A 20,339-nucleotide genomic window follows, 5' to 3' on the forward strand; every position below is an offset into this window, starting at 1 on the left:
CACCAACGCCACCTTCCCCTTTTAAGACTCCTCTACGTAGAATTCTCACTGTCCAAGAGCCATTACTGATTTTTTTAGGTGTAATCAAATTAATCCAAAAAATTTATATCAAATTAAAGTGATAAATATAAACTCAGGTGCATGATGTAGAAGAATCCAGCCACCAAAACAAGACAAAAGATCTTTCGGTGGAGAAGAAAAAAATCAAAAGGGAAAATTACGATTTTGCCCCTAAGCTTTAGGATATTTACGAGATTGTCCTTGGAGCTTCAACTATAAATAGGCCTCCCCATTTCACTTGTAAATCAACTCAGAAATTACTCAAAAACACAAGTTTCCTCTTGTAGAGTGAGTGTTTGTTGAGTGAAGAGTTCTGTATTCCCACAATTTGTGGAAGGTGGTAATAAAATATTTTCGGAGTTGGTCCCGTGGATGTAGCCCTAGTGTAAGGGTGAACCACGTAAAATTCTTGTGTTGTCTACTTTCTTTTCTTTCTTTGTCTATCATCATCTAGCTAGTTTTATTTATTTGTTGCCGCCTATATGGCTGGATCCGCCTAAATGGCTGGTTTTATTAACATGTTTCTGCTTTCTTTCCCAACAACTGGTATCAGAGCCGGTTGTTTCTGCTAAACAGCTGGCGAGAGTACTGTTCAAGTAAATAGTATTTTGTAAAAAAAATAAAAATACTATTTACGTGAATAGTGAATAGTGCAAATTGGTCTTCATCACCAATTTGGCGGAAGTTTGCAGAAGCGATCCGAGAAGGCAGAACAAGAAGCAGATAAGTCATGGAGAGCAACACAGGCACCATGGTGAAATTGACGGCAACAAATTATTCATTGTGGAAGTCAATGATGGAGGATCGTCTTAATTTATTGGACCTTTACGATCCAATTGAAGGCGATGGATCGAAGCCCGAAAAGATGTCTGATGGTGATTGGAAGAAATTAAAGAAGAAGACTTTAAGTACCATCCGTCAATGGTAACTATAATCAAGTGTCCAAAGAAACAGATCCCCAAGTTCTTTGGAAGAAGCTAGAGAGTATGTACGAGACAAAGAATGCTCAATCAAAAATATTCATGATGCGAAAGCTCATGAATTTGAAACTACAAGAAGGACGAGCCGTAGCGGAGCACCTAAATGACTTCGAAGGCCTAGTCATGCAACTAATTTCAGCAGGCTTAACGCTTGAAGATGAGATGCAAGCATTGCTACTCTTGGGGTCATTACCAGACAGTTGGGATACTTTAGTGGTATCCTTAAGTAATTCTGCACCAGAAGGCAAAGTATCATTGAATATGGTAAGAAATAGCATACTCAATGAGGAGATTCGAAGAAGAGATGTTGCCAAAAATGAGACGCATGCTCTTGTCACAGAACGCAGGAGTCGAAGTAAAAGCAGAACACCAAGAGGGCATAGAGATCATTCCAAGTCCAGAGAGAGACGCAGTTGCTACAATTGTGGCAAGCCAGGTCATCTCAAGAAAAATTGTAGATTCTTGAAGAAGGAGATCCAGGACAAGAATCAGGCAAATGACAGAAACACTACAGCAACAACATCAGCCAGTGATGATGAAATAACACTCTTATGTAATCAAGGAGAGTGTTGTCATATTGCAGAACCAGATGAGGAATGGATTATCGACTCGGCTGCCTCATACCATTGTGTTCCCAAGAGGGAATACTTTACCACCTACAGAAAAGGAGATTTTGGCCACGTGAATATGGGGAACAAAAGTACTTCACAAATAGTGGGAATAGGTGACATCCACTTACAAACTGGTGTTGGGTGCACATTGATACTCAAAGATGTGCGGCATATTCCAGATATACGTTTGAACCTGATTTCTGTGAATGTGCTGGACAAGGAAGGATATGAACATTCCATGAAAGGCGGTAGATGGAAACTCACCAAGGGAAGCTTGGTGGTAGCAAAAGGGAAGTTATGTTGCACGCTTTACAAGACATACGTAAAGGTGTGTAAAGGACAACTAAATGCAGTGGAAAATGATGCTTCACCAAATTTATGGCACAGACGACTGGCGCACATAAGTGAGAAAGGATTACAACTTTTGGCCAAGCAGTCCCTTATTCCTCAAGCAAAAGGAGATTTGTTGAACCCGTGTGATTACTGCATATTCGGTAAGCATCATAGAGTATCATTCAAAAAGAGCTCCAATCGGAAAAAGAATAAGTTGGAGCTAGTACATTCTGATGTATGTGGTCCCATGGAGGTAGAATCACTTGGTGGCAATAAATACTTTGTCACATTTATTGATGATGCTTCACGAAAGACATGGGTATACCTGCTACAAGCAAAAAGTCAGGTATTCCAATGTTTTCAGCAGTTTCATGCCATGGTAGAAAGGGAAACAGGAAAACAGTTGAAGTGTATCCGAACAGATAATGGTGGAGAATACATCTCAAAGGAGTTTAAAGATTATTGCTCCAAGTATGGTATTCGTCACGAGAAAACTGTTCCTGGCACACCTCAACACAATGGCATTGCAGAACGGATGAATCGTACAATTGTGGAGAAGGTACGATGTATGCTCAGAATGGCTAAACTACCAAAGCCATTTTGGGGAGAAGCTGTACAGACTGCTGTCTATCTCATCAACAGATTACCATCAGTACCATTGGGTTTTGATATTCCAGAGAGAGTTTGGGCAGGAAAAGAAGTAAGTTACTCTCATCTGAAAGTCTTTGGCTGCAAAGCATTTATGCACGTGCCAAAGGAACAAAGATCAAAGCTGGATGATAAAGCCATTCCTTGTGTTTTTGTTGGATACGGAAATGAGGAATTTGGTTACAAGCTATGGGATCCAGAAAGGAAGAGAATTGTCAGAAGCAGAGACGTAATATTCCATGAGCACGAGACGATAGAAGATCTAAAAGGTGGGGAAGCTGCAAAACCTATGGAAGATGGTGTTAATCCAACATCTCATGTTCCATTAGAATGTGCCACTGATGGAAGACAAACCCAAGAACCAGAACATGAGACAGAAGAGCCAGTTTTTGGGGATGAAGAAAGCGTAGATGAAGAAGTTGTTATACCTGATACAGAGGCTAATGAGCAGGGGGAGCCATCCTATACCTCTGGGCAAGTAGAACCACAAATAAGAAGATCTACCAGAGAACGCCAACCATCTACAAAGTACCCCAGTTCTGAATACATCCTCATTGCTGATGAGGGAGAGCCTGAAAGCTTCCAAGAAGTGCAGTCTCATAAAGACAAAGGCTGCTGGGTGAAGGCAATGCAAGAGGAGATGGATTCTTTAAAAAGGAACAATACATATGAATTAGTACAGCTGCCAAAAGGAAGAAGAGTACTCAAAAATAAATGGGTATTCAAACTAAAGAAAGATGGTGATAAGCTAGTCAGACATAAAGCGAGACTCGTGGTAAAGGGTTTCAGCCAAAAGCAAGGTATTGACTTTGAAGAAATTTTTTCTCCAGTTGTTAAAATGTGTTCTATCAGAGTCATACTAGGACTAGTAGCAAGCATGGATCTGGAGTTGGAGCAGCTTGATGTAAAGACAGCATTTTTGCATGGTGATTTAGATGAAGAGATCTATATGGAGCAACTTGAAGGCTTTGAGGTCAAAGGAAAAGAGGATATGGTTTGCAAGTTGAAAAAGAGCTTGTATGGATTAAAACAAGCTCCACGACAATGGTATAAGAAGTTTGACTCATTCATAAAGAGTCAAGGTTTCAAAAGAACAGATGCAGATCCTTGTGTGTATATCAACAGATATCCAAATGGTAAATTCCTTATCCTTCTCCTATATGTGGATGATATGCTAATTGTAGGCCAAGATGTTTGTTGAGATTTCCGTTGAAGTACTTTTTATTATAATTATAGATTAGGTTACTTCCCTCAACGGACTCAAACACGGCAAGTGTACCGGCCGTACAAGTAGTAAAAATATCGTATCCACAGGGATTAGAAGGTAAACTAAGCATTCATTGGCTACTTGTGACTTGAGAACAATCCCAATAAATATGAATATGAATTTAAGAACAAAACTACTGGAATTGTTAAAACACAAATGAATGAATTAGAAATGAAATGGGGTGAGAAATGATAAAATGGACACTTGAAGTTGTGGGGGTTTGATTTCACCAAACAAACACTAGTGAATCCTATGTCTCTTGTTACAACCATTGTTCAGTCAACCATAAATTTACTCAGACCTAATTCCTTAGAGAAAGAGCCTAGGTGCAAAATATTGAATATCAATCCCTTGAGTACTCAATACCTCCACCCGCATTACCGGTTAGGGTTTTAAGACTACTAATGGGTCAAGCCCTATCCCTAGGTACAATTCCCACTAGGCATATGTTCATAACTAGTTTCAAGGATATTTCCCAATACTCAATGAAACCTTAAATCATGCAAAGGGTGATCAAGCCAAAGCAAGCATTAAGCATAGAATCATACACAACAAGGAATGAAACAAAACATATATAACATTAAACACAAAAGGATTACAATAGAGTTTGTTGGTTACATCAAAACCCCAATACAATGGATAGAACCTCTCAAAACAAAGAGGGGAAAACTAAAATAGAGATGGAAGAGGAAAGGAAGAACCGAAGGAATGATCCACCGTGGGAGGCTTCCGAAGCCTGAGAATCCCTCCTGCAGCGCTCCTGGAGGCGCCCCTGGGCGAATGAGGGAGAAAACCCTCGACATTTTCCTTTTATGCAGCCCGAGGAGACAAATTAGGGTTATTGCGCCCGGCGCGTTACACTTCGCGCCCGGCGCGGGCTTCCCCTGATGCTCAATGTGCTCTCGGCCTTGAATTGAGCCCGGCGCAATTATAAATTGCGCCCGGCGCGAGGTTCCCAAAGGCTGAGAGTACTCTATTTTATGCCCGCCCGGCGAGATTAATACGGCGCCTGGCGCGGTTGCCTGCTCTGCTCCTTAATTCTTTTGTTTTCCACTCCTTTAACCCTTTTTTTCCTCAATTCTCTACTTGAATACCTGCATATACAAAAGAAACCAAAATGAGAACAATTATATGCAATGATACAAAGAATGGAAGAATTTGATCATTAAATCTTGTATAAGTCTCATCCAAAAAAGAGGTAAAATTGAGACTTAACAACTCCCCCAAACTTAGAACCTTGCTTGTCCTCAAGCAAAAGGTAATTAATCAAGCAGATAACAAGCAATGCATGTGTGTCAAATTCCTTATTCTTGGTTCACTTACAATTTCATTTCACAAGCATGAACCTTAAACGAATTTTCAGCCACAACTATTGCAATGGAACATGACAATGTGCAAACAAAAGTTTCAAAAGAGATCAAAGAACTGAGAAAAGCTAATGACTATCTATGAATGCATCCTCACTAGGAAAGTGTTTCTCTCATATGCACACTAGTGTATAGGGGTGAGTGTTTCTCTCATATCTACTACTCACGCCACAGGATTCAACTTTGCTCTTCGTTTCCAAATGAAACCAATGGTAATACACATGCAGGCACTTATCACAAGGGCTTTATTAGGGCAATTTAAGGTAATTAGGGTCAAGCATAGCGGTTTCATGGTTTTTCAAGGAATAAGGGTGCTATAGCTTAAGAGAGTACTTGAAATTTCTTCAATAATTTCTTTCTCCATACCCCAATGTATCATTTTAGCACAGGCCCTCAACCAATTCCAGCCATTAGCCTTTATATGATGCATCTGTACACTTTTGCATCTTATTTCATTTTTTTTTTTTTTTTTTTTTTTTTTTTTACTGACCACATACTTCTTCTTTCTCAAATTTCTTCATTCTTCAACTCCCCCAAACTTATTTGATGTCATCAATATACTCTCTTAACCAAAACAAGGATTTATGGTTAATTTTTCAAAGTTGGGATAAGTGGAAGGTTGAGTGTTTAAGCTTAGGAAGATATGGGTCAAAAGAAAAAATAAATATGGCTTTTTGGCTTAGATGGTTATCAAAATATAGAAATGCCTTGATCATGTAAATACACTACACTAGCAAACCACCCGGGAAACTCAAGCAAAGTCTATCATGCAACATAAGTGTAGTTTCTCTCATCAGTATTTAGGCTCAGACCTCACTCGGTTGGCATCCACAAATTATCACGCTCAGCTCAGTCTATGATCAACATTGAAACCCGTATGCAACTAATCATGAACTAAAGCTCTAATATGACTTGAAAATGTCTAAAGTACACACACCATAAACATCAAGCAAACCTCAATCCAAAATTGATCACATACAAAACAAGTATTCAATAAGATTAAAAATCATGCTCTAGCAGGATATTCAAAAAGATGTACCAACTAGAGTAATCCAAAAACAATTAAAATACTGAAAATAACAACAGAAAAATAAATTGCAAACAGAGGTGAACTAAGGTGAGCTTCATCTATTTCCATCAAATTTGGTCATCTTCCTCAGTAAGTGCTCAACCGCATCTGCATCAGCAGCTCCACTTCCCACATTTAGAAGCCTGGTCCCCAGGCCAACCAGTATATGCCTGCAAGTCCTAGTAACCAGAAGTTGTGAAAGAGTATAATCATGAAGAACATGGTGAGCATAGTATACAATGATGACCATACAATTATATCAAAAATGAAGAACAACCTTAGACCAAAATTAACCACAAAGAAACATGCTTGAAAACAGAGAAATATAGGTTCAGGAGAGTGCTCGCGCCGGGCGCAGCACAAACTCGCGCCGGGCGTGGTACTCTGAAATGGTTACATTTTACCTAAATTTGCTTTGAAGGGAACCTTGTAACCAACCAGAACCAGAATTACCTCATATCTCACACTCCAAACAAAGTATAACCTATATTTACTCATTTCAAACATGATTCACACACTTAACAAATAACACAAACAATACATAACACAAACAACATATAACACAAAACATATTTACATATAAACAAACAAGTCACAAATAGCTATAAATACTCAATTTGCCATTCTAATCCCCGGCAACGGCGCCAAAAACTTGTTGAGATTTCCGTTGAAGTACTTTTTATTATAATTATAGATTAGGTTACTTCCCTCAACGGACTCAAACACGGCAAGTGTACCGGCCGTACAAGTAGTAAAAATATCGTATCCACAGGGATTAGAAGGTAAACTAAGCATTCATTGGCTACTTGTGACTTGAGAACAATCCCAATAAATATGAATATGAATTTAAGAACAAAACTACTGGAATTGTTAAAACACAAATGAATGAATTAGAAATGAAATGGGGTGAGAAATGGTAAAATGGACACTTGAAGTTGTGGGGGTTTGATTTCACCAAACAAACACTAGTGAATCCTATGTCTCTTGTTACAACCATTGTTCAGTCAACCATAAATTTACTCAGACCTAATTCCTTAGAGAAAGAGCCTAGGTGCAAAATATTGAATATCAATCCCTTGAGTACTCAATACCTCCACCCGCATTACCGGTTAGGGTTTTAAGACTACTAATGGGTCAAGCCCTATCCCTAGGTACAATTCCCACTAGGCATATGTTCATAACTAGTTTCAAGGATATTTCCCAATACTCAATGAAACCTTAAATCATGCAAAGGGTGATCAAGCCAAAGCAAGCATTAAGCATAGAATCATACACAACAAGGAATGAAACAAAACATATATAACATTAAACACAAAAGGATTACAATAGAGTTTGTTGGTTACATCAAAACCCCAATACAATGGATAGAACCTCTCAAAACAAAGAGGGGAAAACTAAAATAGAGATGGAAGAGGAAAGGAAGAACCGAAGGAATGATCCACCGTGGGAGGCTTCCGAAGCCTGAGAATCCCTCCTGCAGCGCTCCTGGAGGCGCCCCTGGGCGAATGAGGGAGAAAACCCTCGACATTTTCCTTTTATGCAGCCCGAGGAGACAAATTAGGGTTATTGCGCCCGGCGCGTTACACTTCGCGCCCGGCGCGGGCTTCCCCTGATGCTCAATGTGCTCTCGGCCTTGAATTGAGCCCGGCGCAATTATAAATTGCGCCCGGCGCGAGGTTCCCAAAGGCTGAGAGTACTCTATTTTATGCCCGCCCGGCGAGATTAATACGGCGCCTGGCGCGGTTGCCTGCTCTGCTCCTTAATTCTTTTGTTTTCCACTCCTTTAACCCTTTTTTTCCTCAATTCTCTACTTGAATACCTGCATATACAAAAGAAACCAAAATGAGAACAATTATATGCAATGATACAAAGAATGGAAGAATTTGATCATTAAATCTTGTATAAGTCTCATCCAAAAAAGAGGTAAAATTGAGACTTAACAACTCCCCCAAACTTAGAACCTTGCTTGTCCTCAAGCAAAAGGTAATTAATCAAGCAGATAACAAGCAATGCATGTGTGTCAAATTCCTTATTCTTGGTTCACTTACAATTTCATTTCACAAGCATGAACCTTAAACGAATTTTCAGCCACAACTATTGCAATGGAACATGACAATGTGCAAACAAAAGTTTCAAAAGAGATCAAAGAACTGAGAAAAGCTAATGACTATCTATGAATGCATCCTCACTAGGAAAGTGTTTCTCTCATATGCACACTAGTGTATAGGGGTGAGTGTTTCTCTCATATCTACTACTCACGCCACAGGATTCAACTTTGCTCTTCGTTTCCAAATGAAACCAATGGTAATACACATGCAGGCACTTATCACAAGGGCTTTATTAGGGCAATTTAAGGTAATTAGGGTCAAGCATAGCGGTTTCATGGTTTTTCAAGGAATAAGGGTGCTATAGCTTAAGAGAGTACTTGAAATTTCTTCAATAATTTCTTTCTCCATACCCCAATGTATCATTTTAGCACAGGCCCTCAACCAATTCCAGCCATTAGCCTTTATATGATGCATCTGTACACTTTTGCATCTTATTTCATTTTTTTTTTTTTTTTTTTTTTTTTTTTTTTTTTTTACTGACCACATACTTCTTCTTTCTCAAATTTCTTCATTCTTCAACTCCCCCAAACTTATTTGATGTCATCAATATACTCTCTTAACCAAAACAAGGATTTATGGTTAATTTTTCAAAGTTGGGATAAGTGGAAGGTTGAGTGTTTAAGCTTAGGAAGATATGGGTCAAAAGAAAAAATAAATATGGCTTTTTGGCTTAGATGGTTATCAAAATATAGAAATGCCTTGATCATGTAAATACACTACACTAGCAAACCACCCGGGAAACTCAAGCAAAGTCTATCATGCAACATAAGTGTAGTTTCTCTCATCAGTATTTAGGCTCAGACCTCACTCGGTTGGCATCCACAAATTATCACGCTCAGCTCAGTCTATGATCAACATTGAAACCCGTATGCAACTAATCATGAACTAAAGCTCTAATATGACTTGAAAATGTCTAAAGTACACACACCATAAACATCAAGCAAACCTCAATCCAAAATTGATCACATACAAAACAAGTATTCAACAAGATTAAAAATCATGCTCTAGCAGGATATTCAAAAAGATGTACCAACCAGAGTAATCCAAAAACAATTAAAATACTGAAAATAACAACAGAAAAATAAATTGCAAACAGAGGTGAACTAAGGTGAGCTTCATCTATTTCCATCAAATTTGGTCATCTTCCTCAGTAAGTGCTCAACCGCATCTGCATCAGCAGCTCCACTTCCCACATTTAGAAGCCTGGTCCCCAGGCCAACCAGTATATGCCTGCAAGTCCTAGTAACCAGAAGTTGTGAAAGAGTATAATCATGAAGAACATGGTGAGCATAGTATACAATGATGACCATACAATTATATCAAAAATGAAGAACAACCTTAGACCAAAATTAACCACAAAGAAACATGCTTGAAAACAGAGAAATATAGGTTCAGGAGAGTGCTCGCGCCGGGCGCAGCAAAAACTCGCGCCAGGCGCCATCTCAGTAAAAGGCCAACGAGGTTCAAATTCTGATACCGAGCCGGGCGCAGCACAAACTCGCGCCGGGCGTGGTACTCTGAAATGGTTACATTTTACCTAAATTTGCTTTGAAGGGAACCTTGTAACCAACCAGAACCAGAATTACCTCATATCTCACACTCCAAACAAAGTATAACCTATATTTACTCATTTCAAACATGATTCACACACTTAACAAATAACACAAACAATACATAACACAAACAACATATAACACAAAACATATTTACATATAAACAAACAAGTCACAAATAGCTATAAATACTCAATTTGCCATTCTAATCCCCGGCAACGGCGCCAAAAACTTGTTGAGATTTCCGTTGAAGTACTTTTTATTATAATTATAGATTAGGTTACTTCCCTCAACGGACTCAAACACGGCAAGTGTACCGGCCGTACAAGTAGTAAAAATATCGTATCCACAGGGATTAGAAGGTAAACTAAGCATTCATTGGCTACTTGTGACTTGAGAACAATCCCAATAAATATGAATATGAATTTAAGAACAAAACTACTGGAATTGTTAAAACACAAATGAATGAATTAGAAATGAAATGGGGTGAGAAATGGTAAAATGGACACTTGAAGTTGTGGGGGTTTGATTTCACCAAACAAACACTAGTGAATCCTATGTCTCTTGTTACAACCATTGTTCAGTCAACCATAAATTTACTCAGACCTAATTCCTTAGAGAAAGAGCCTAGGTGCAAAATATTGAATATCAATCCCTTGAGTACTCAATACCTCCACCCGCATTACCGGTTAGGGTTTTAAGACTACTAATGGGTCAAGCCCTATCCCTAGGTACAATTCCCACTAGGCATATGTTCATAACTAGTTTCAAGGATATTTCCCAATACTCAATGAAACCTTAAATCATGCAAAGGGTGATCAAGCCAAAGCAAGCATTAAGCATAGAATCATACACAACAAGGAATGAAACAAAACATATATAACATTAAACACAAAAGGATTACAATAGAGTTTGTTGGTTACATCAAAACCCCAATACAATGGATAGAACCTCTCAAAACAAAGAGGGGAAAACTAAAATAGAGATGGAAGAGGAAAGGAAGAACCGAAGGAATGATCCACCGTGGGAGGCTTCCGAAGCCTGAGAATCCCTCCTGCAGCGCTCCTGGAGGCGCCCCTGGGCGAATGAGGGAGAAAACCCTCGACATTTTCCTTTTATGCAGCCCGAGGAGACAAATTAGGGTTATTGCGCCCGGCGCGTTACACTTCGCGCCCGGCGCGGGCTTCCCCTGATGCTCAATGTGCTCTCGGCCTTGAATTGAGCCCGGCGCAATTATAAATTGCGCCCGGCGCGAGGTTCCCAAAGGCTGAGAGTACTCTATTTTATGCCCGCCCGGCGAGATTAATACGGCGCCTGGCGCGGTTGCCTGCTCTGCTCCTTAATTCTTTTGTTTTCCACTCCTTTAACCCTTTTTTTCCTCAATTCTCTACTTGAATACCTGCATATACAAAAGAAACCAAAATGAGAACAATTATATGCAATGATACAAAGAATGGAAGAATTTGATCATTAAATCTTGTATAAGTCTCATCCAAAAAAGAGGTAAAATTGAGACTTAACAACTCCCCCAAACTTAGAACCTTGCTTGTCCTCAAGCAAAAGGTAATTAATCAAGCAGATAACAAGCAATGCATGTGTGTCAAATTCCTTATTCTTGGTTCACTTACAATTTCATTTCACAAGCATGAACCTTAAACGAATTTTCAGCCACAACTATTGCAATGGAACATGACAATGTGCAAACAAAAGTTTCAAAAGAGATCAAAGAACTGAGAAAAGCTAATGACTATCTATGAATGCATCCTCACTAGGAAAGTGTTTCTCTCATATGCACACTAGTGTATAGGGGTGAGTGTTTCTCTCATATCTACTACTCACGCCACAGGATTCAACTTTGCTCTTCGTTTCCAAATGAAACCAATGGTAATACACATGCAGGCACTTATCACAAGGGCTTTATTAGGGCAATTTAAGGTAATTAGGGTCAAGCATAGCGGTTTCATGGTTTTTCAAGGAATAAGGGTGCTATAGCTTAAGAGAGTACTTGAAATTTCTTCAATAATTTCTTTCTCCATACCCCAATGTATCATTTTAGCACAGGCCCTCAACCAATTCCAGCCATTAGCCTTTATATGATGCATCTGTACACTTTTGCATCTTATTTCATTTTTTTTTTTTTTTTTTTTTTTTTTTTTTACTGACCACATACTTCTTCTTTCTCAAATTTCTTCATTCTTCAACTCCCCCAAACTTATTTGATGTCATCAATATACTCTCTTAACCAAAACAAGGATTTATGGTTAATTTTTCAAAGTTGGGATAAGTGGAAGGTTGAGTGTTTAAGCTTAGGAAGATATGGGTCAAAAGAAAAAATAAATATGGCTTTTTGGCTTAGATGGTTATCAAAATATAGAAATGCCTTGATCATGTAAATACACTACACTAGCAAACCACCCGGGAAACTCAAGCAAAGTCTATCATGCAACATAAGTGTAGTTTCTCTCATCAGTATTTAGGCTCAGACCTCACTCGGTTGGCATCCACAAATTATCACGCTCAGCTCAGTCTATGATCAACATTGAAACCCGTATGCAACTAATCATGAACTAAAGCTCTAATATGACTTGAAAATGTCTAAAGTACACACACCATAAACATCAAGCAAACCTCAATCCAAAATTGATCACATACAAAACAAGTATTCAACAAGATTAAAAATCATGCTCTAGCAGGATATTCAAAAAGATGTACCAACCAGAGTAATCCAAAAACAATTAAAATACTGAAAATAACAACAGAAAAATAAATTGCAAACAGAGGTGAACTAAGGTGAGCTTCATCTATTTCCATCAAATTTGGTCATCTTCCTCAGTAAGTGCTCAACCGCATCTGCATCAGCAGCTCCACTTCCCACATTTAGAAGCCTGGTCCCCAGGCCAACCAGTATATGCCTGCAAGTCCTAGTAACCAGAAGTTGTGAAAGAGTATAATCATGAAGAACATGGTGAGCATAGTATACAATGATGACCATACAATTATATCAAAAATGAAGAACAACCTTAGACCAAAATTAACCACAAAGAAACATGCTTGAAAACAGAGAAATATAGGTTCAGGAGAGTGCTCGCGCCGGGCGCAGCACAAACTCGCGCCAGGCGCCATCTCAGTAAAAGGCCAACGAGGTTCAAATTCTGATACCGAGCCGGGCGCAGCACAAACTCGCGCCGGGCGTGGTACTCTGAAATGGTTACATTTTACCTAAATTTGCTTTGAAGGGAACCTTGTAACCAACCAGAACCAGAATTACCTCATATCTCACACTCCAAACAAAGTATAACCTATATTTACTCATTTCAAACATGATTCACACACTTAACAAATAACACAAACAATACATAACACAAACAACATATAACACAAAACATATTTACATATAAACAAACAAGTCACAAATAGCTATAAATACTCAATTTGCCATTCTAATCCCCGGCAACGGCGCCAAAAACTTGTTGAGATTTCCGTTGAAGTACTTTTTATTATAATTATAGATTAGGTTACTTCCCTCAACGGACTCAAACACGGCAAGTGTACCGGCCGTACAAGTAGTAAAAATATCGTATCCACAGGGATTAGAAGGTAAACTAAGCATTCATTGGCTACTTGTGACTTGAGAACAATCCCAATAAATATGAATATGAATTTAAGAACAAAACTACTGGAATTGTTAAAACACAAATGAATGAATTAGAAATGAAATGGGGTGAGAAATGGTAAAATGGACACTTGAAGTTGTGGGGGTTTGATTTCACCAAACAAACACTAGTGAATCCTATGTCTCTTGTTACAACCATTGTTCAGTCAACCATAAATTTACTCAGACCTAATTCCTTAGAGAAAGAGCCTAGGTGCAAAATATTGAATATCAATCCCTTGAGTACTCAATACCTCCACCCGCATTACCGGTTAGGGTTTTAAGACTACTAATGGGTCAAGCCCTATCCCTAGGTACAATTCCCACTAGGCATATGTTCATAACTAGTTTCAAGGATATTTCCCAATACTCAATGAAACCTTAAATCATGCAAAGGGTGATCAAGCCAAAGCAAGCATTAAGCATAGAATCATACACAACAAGGAATGAAACAAAACATATATAACATTAAACACAAAAGGATTACAATAGAGTTTGTTGGTTACATCAAAACCCCAATACAATGGATAGAACCTCTCAAAACAAAGAGGGGAAAACTAAAATAGAGATGGAAGAGGAAAGGAAGAACCGAAGGAATGATCCACCGTGGGAGGCTTCCGAAGCCTGAGAATCCCTCCTGCAGCGCTCCTGGAGGCGCCCCTGGGCGAATGAGGGAGAAAACCCTCGACATTTTCCTTTTATGCAGCCCGGGGAGACAAATTAGGGTTATTGCGCCCGGCGCGTTACACTTCGCGCCCGGCGCGGGCTTCCCCTGATGCTCAATGTGCTCTCGGCCTTGAATTGAGCCCGGCGCAATTATAAATTGCGCCCGGCGCGAGGTTCCCAAAGGCTGAGAGTACTCTATTTTATGCCCGCCCGGCGAGATTAATACGGCGCCTGGCGCGGTTGCCTGCTCTGCTCCTTAATTCTTTTGTTTTCCACTCCTTTAACCCTTTTTTTCCTCAATTCTCTACTTGAATACCTGCATATACAAAAGAAACCAAAATGAGAACAATTATATGCAATGATACAAAGAATGGAAGAATTTGATCATTAAATCTTGTATAAGTCTCATCCAAAAAAGAGGTAAAATTGAGACTTAACAATGTTCAAATGATCAAAAATCTAAAAGTAGAATTGTCAAAGGCATTTGACATGAAGGAGATGGGCGTAGCAAAGCATATCTTAGGAATGGACATCATCAGAGATAGGAAAGCAGGAAAATTGTGGTTATCACAAGAAAGATATATTGAACGGGTTCTAGAGAGGTTCAATATGAAAAATGCTAAGCCTGTTATTACACCACTTGCTGGGCATTTCAAACTCAGCAAGAAATCATGTCCAACAATAAGGGAGAAAATGTCAACAATTCCATACTCTTCAGCAGTCGGAAGCTTAATGTACGCTATGGTGTGTACAAGACCAGATATCGCTCATGCTGTTGGCGTCGTGAGTAGATATTTATCAAATCCCGGGAAGACACATTGGGAAGCAGTAAAATGGATCTTGAGATACTTGAGAGGAACATCCAAACTGTGTTTAAGATTTGGAGGAGCCAAACCAATTCTTGAAGGCTATACAGATGCAGATATGGCTGGAGACCTTGATGATAGAAAATCCACTTCAGGATATATATTTACTTTTTCAGGGGGAGCTATATCATGGCAATCTAAGTTGCAAAAATGCATTTCCTTATCCACAACTGAAGCAGAATATGTTGCGGCTACTGAAGCTGGAAAGGAGATGTTGTGGATGAAGAAATTTCTTCAAGAATTAGGGTTGAAGCAAGAGGAATACATAGTTTATTGCGATAGTCAAAGTGCTTTAGACTTGAGCAAGAACACTATGTATCATTCTCGGACCAAACATATTGATGTAAGATATCACTGGATTAGATTGGCCATTGAAAAACAATTATTCCAGTTAAAGAAGATTCATACAGATAGAAATGCTGCTGATATGCTAACAAAGAATGTGACCAGAGAAAAGCTCAGACAATGTATCGAGCTTGTCGGAATGACTGTTTAGAATGTTTGGAAAATATGGCTGGAGGGGGAGATTTGTAGAAGAATCCAGCCACCAAAACAAGACAAAAGATCTTTCGGTGGAGAAGAAAAAAATCAAAAGGGAAAATTACGATTTTGCCCCTAAGCTTTAGGATATTTACGAGATTGTCCTTGGAGCTTCAACTATAAATAGGCCTCCCCATTTCACTTGTAAATCAACTCAGAAATTACTCAAAAACACAAGTTTCCTCTTGTAGAGTGAGTGTTTGTTGAGTGAAGAGTTCTGTATTCCCACAATTTGTGGAAGGTGGTAATAAAATATTTTCGGAGTTGGTCCCGTGGATGTAGCCCTAGTGTAAGGGTGAACCACGTAAAATTCTTGTGTTGTCTACTTTCTTTTCTTTCTTTGTCTATCATCATCTAGCTAGTTTTATTTATTTGTTGCCGCCTATATGGCTGGATCCGCCTAAATGGCTGGTTTTATTAACATGTTTCTGCTTTCTTTCCCAATACATGAATACACCAAACTGGACTGGGAGCATAGTAGAGTTACTCAAATATAATGTATTTTTAACTTTTAATTGATATATTACACCGTGTTTGGTTGCACGAAAATTATTGTAAAAATTGAGTGGAGAAATTGAATAGAGGGTTGACAAATAAAATTGTCTTTTTTATAATTTTAATAGAAAAAAGAGAAATAAAAATAGTGGATCTCACTAAAAATAAATTACAAAGAATATATATATAGGTGGAGATTAAGTTACTCCAAAAATAATTTTTAGTAGAATGTTTCTTGCTATGGGGAGTGACAATTTACCTATTATATAATATTTTGACATATTTATACGTATGTTATTACACTATTTTCTATGTTATGTTAATAACATTTAATATCAAATTTTTACACCGGTGAATAATCTTTAGATGTATAGATAAAAGATAATATTTGATTGAAATTAAAATTCAATTATATACATCTTTTATGAGATGATGATGATGATGTTGTTTATTATTATTATTGTTGTTGTTGTTATTATTATTGTCTCTACTATTATCGTTATTATCATGCTCTCATCATTGTCACTACATATTATGGTGAGAGTAGTGATGATAGTAATAATAACAAATAAATTTAATATGATAAAAAATGGTTGAAAATTATTATATATCCTTTAAAAGAAATATGATAAGTTGAATTTCATGAAAATTGACTAATTGTCAAGTGGATTAGATTGAAAAGTTTGAGTTTAAATATGTTTTTAGTGTTTACAAATTATTTGTAAATTTTGATTTTAGTCTCTCTTGTCTTTCATTTTTTTAAAATTTAGAATTATTACTTTTTAAGTCTTCATTATTATTTAATCATAGTACCATATTAGTATGTGACACCTCTAAAAGCTTCATAAATTTTTAAAATAAATGTTATTTATATATAATTAAATCATTTTTAGGACTAATAATAATGATTTTAGATTTTACAGAGATAAAGATAAAAAAATAAAAAATAAAAAATAAAAAAATTACAAAGATCAAAACTAAAATTTAACATTTTGTAAAGATTAAAAATATTTTTTAAGAATAAAAAATAAAAAATACAAATTTAAAAAAGGTCAAAAATAAAATAAAATTATAAAAATCAAAATCAAAACTATTTCATTTTACTATACATAAATAGTAAAATATATAAACAATATTTAAGCCAAAAGTTTTCTGTGTATACTAAAGGAAGAAAACAATTTTTCAAGCCAAGTTGATCAAATTGAAAAGTTTACGAGGTATCCTATAGGAAGAAAGCAACTTCTCATTAGATATGTAGACTGTAGTAGCCAATATTTGCATCAAATTACTGTCTCAATAAACTTATTTTTATTTGTTAAATGCATGGTTGAATATTAACTTATTTTTTTTAATGTGTTTATTAATAGTTTAGTTAGATGCATGAAATATTCATTTTATATATATTATTTATGGTCCTTGATGGATATTAGTCACTAATTAAAAAAAATATTTATACTAATATCATGATTATTTCAACGCTATTTTTTTTTGAAGTAATTGCTAAATTTTATTAATTAAGTTGGTTGAATGCATAGGTTGAATGTTAATCTTATTTTTTTAATGCTCTCCAAAAATATTAACCGACTTATATCTAAAATAAAATTATTGAGAAATGGATGGAATAAGTTAAGTTTATGGCGACAATGTGACGGTTCCCGCAGCCGCGATGTCAAATTCCGGTGGTGGTACCTACAAGAATATTGATAGATAGAAGAAGTCTCCTTTATATAATCACAATTTGGAAGGATTCCAACGCTTTGTATTTTATTCAGAAAATTCTTTGAATTTATTGGTTATAATTGAATCTTTATTATTTATTTCCGAATAACATTAGATTTCACCATTAGAGTTTGTAGGAGAGTTAAGTCTAAAAAATAATTGTACAAAAATACTTGAGTTAAAAAGCTTGAAGAGATTTCAACAAAATACTCAAGAAATAATGAGAAATCTTTGCTGTTTTAGAAAGGAATTTGTTATACAGTAGTAATCCTAACTTTTTGGCCAATAGAACTAAATGCAATGTTAATTAAATTTGTATAATGAACCAACACAAATCTTTATAGCTAGGGCTTGCATATCTTATAGAAAAAAGGTAAATAAAAAATTTAGTTCGCTCTTTATATATGTGAGAATTCTTTAATTATATAGGGATGTTTTATTGATTGCTTGAACGGGTAAGCAAATTCTAAACGTGGACACTCACATAAATATTAAATGCACAAAAACCCTTTATGATTGGCCATGGATAAGAACATTCATGCTGAAGTAGAAACCAATTATGTGAGAAATATTTTTTTCTTTATTTTATTTTGAAAAGTTATAAAAGATAATCTTTTTAATTTAAGAATCACTGAATAAAAAAAAAAAATATAACACTGGATTAAAAAAACACGAGTGAATCAAAACTCAAAAGTTTAACTTCTAAATATTTAGTCGTATTAAATACTTGAAATGAAAATTTTATCGCTCATAATATTAGGATCGATCCTAAATCTTGATTGCAGAGATAATTGTCCATGATTAGTCTAGTTTCTCAATTTATTTTTGTCCATCTGATTTGAAAATACATTACTTTTAATATTTAAAATTATTTATATTATAATTTATAATAAATGATAGTAAGTATAAAAGTAACTTGAATAAAAAAAGCATAGTATATCTATTTTATATTTGTTAATATTGTTATTTTTTTTAATGTAGTCAATAAATCAAGTTATTTTTAATTAAAGGTTTAGTACATTGTTTGGTCTATGAACTTTTTAAAAAATTTTAATTAGGTCCCTAGACTAAAAATTTGTAATCAAGTCACTATTTTTTTTTTTTTTAGTTCTTAAGATTAGATTACTGTTTACATTTCGTGAAATATGATATTTTTTAATATTTTTATATATGTAAAGTCACCTTATATTATTATTTCATATATCATTGTATATGTTTAGTGGATTTTAATCTACCTATAAGAAAATTATAATCTCCTTGATCATAATAATTTTAGAATTGTAAAAAATTTTAATCAATGAAATTTAAAACTTAATACAGATAAATGATGACATTAAATAATAATATAATATGATTATCTAAGTATAAAGAAGTAAAAAAAATTATGTAAAATTAAATATTATGGATTATAAATGAATCTATATTAATAGGGACTAAATTATAAAAAAATAATAATAATAAAAGACCAAATTGTAATATTTTTTAGTTCAAGACTTAATTAGAAATTCTTAAAAAAATTCATAAATGATATATTAAGTCTTAATTAAATTGTGTATTTATTTTTATATTATAAATATTTACATTTTAAATTGGTTATTTAAGGATGCTGTGGTAGTTTTTGTTTTCATAAGTAGACTTAGATGCGTTAATTACTAAGAGTTTAGTTTAGTTAATCAAACAAGTTACATAAGCTTTTGTAAGTTGTGACTACTGATGATAAAGAAAAACATGTGTAATACAATACAGCATATTTAAATACTTGAATGGGATAAGAACATTTTCAAGTCAAAGCAGTGGGGGTTTTGATAAAAGTGATGCTTGAGAATTTGATTCTAGACAAGAAGTGTGGCACATATTCAGGTTGAAAGTAATGGAAAGTACATAGACATGCTAACGTGGGTTCCATTTGCATATGCTGAGTAAAACAAGTGTTGATAATTAATTAATAAATATCTGTTTTCCTTAAAATTGGTGGTGCCAGCCAGTTCCAACACCTAGTCCTAGAATGTGGATGTGAGTGCTTGGAAGATTAGAAAGGTAGTTAAGAGAGCACTAAACAGGTGGCTGGCCAAAGTGTTACTCATCAACTAACACATCACATGCACATGCACACTGCACTGATATATATATTATGCAAGCTAGCTAGGTAATGGATTTTGATTAGCAAGTACTGTCATATATATAGAAATCAAAATCACCTGCTTTATATATACATACATATCCACATAACATTGACATGAGAAGTTAAAAATGAAGATAAAGAGTGTCTTTAATTTCTCTCAAAAGCACTAATTATGCTGATACGTTAATAGGAAACAGGTGTGCGATGACAAAGGCGTGGTATATTGCATTGCCTCGTAGGAAGTAGGAACAAGGAATAACGAATAAGCTCCATTTTCAATGGG

This window comes from Cajanus cajan, chromosome 6, assembly GCF_000230855.2.
Source record: "Cajanus cajan strain Asha chromosome 6, NIPB_CcT2T_4, whole genome shotgun sequence".
Lineage (NCBI taxonomy): Eukaryota > Viridiplantae > Streptophyta > Magnoliopsida > Fabales > Fabaceae > Cajanus > Cajanus cajan.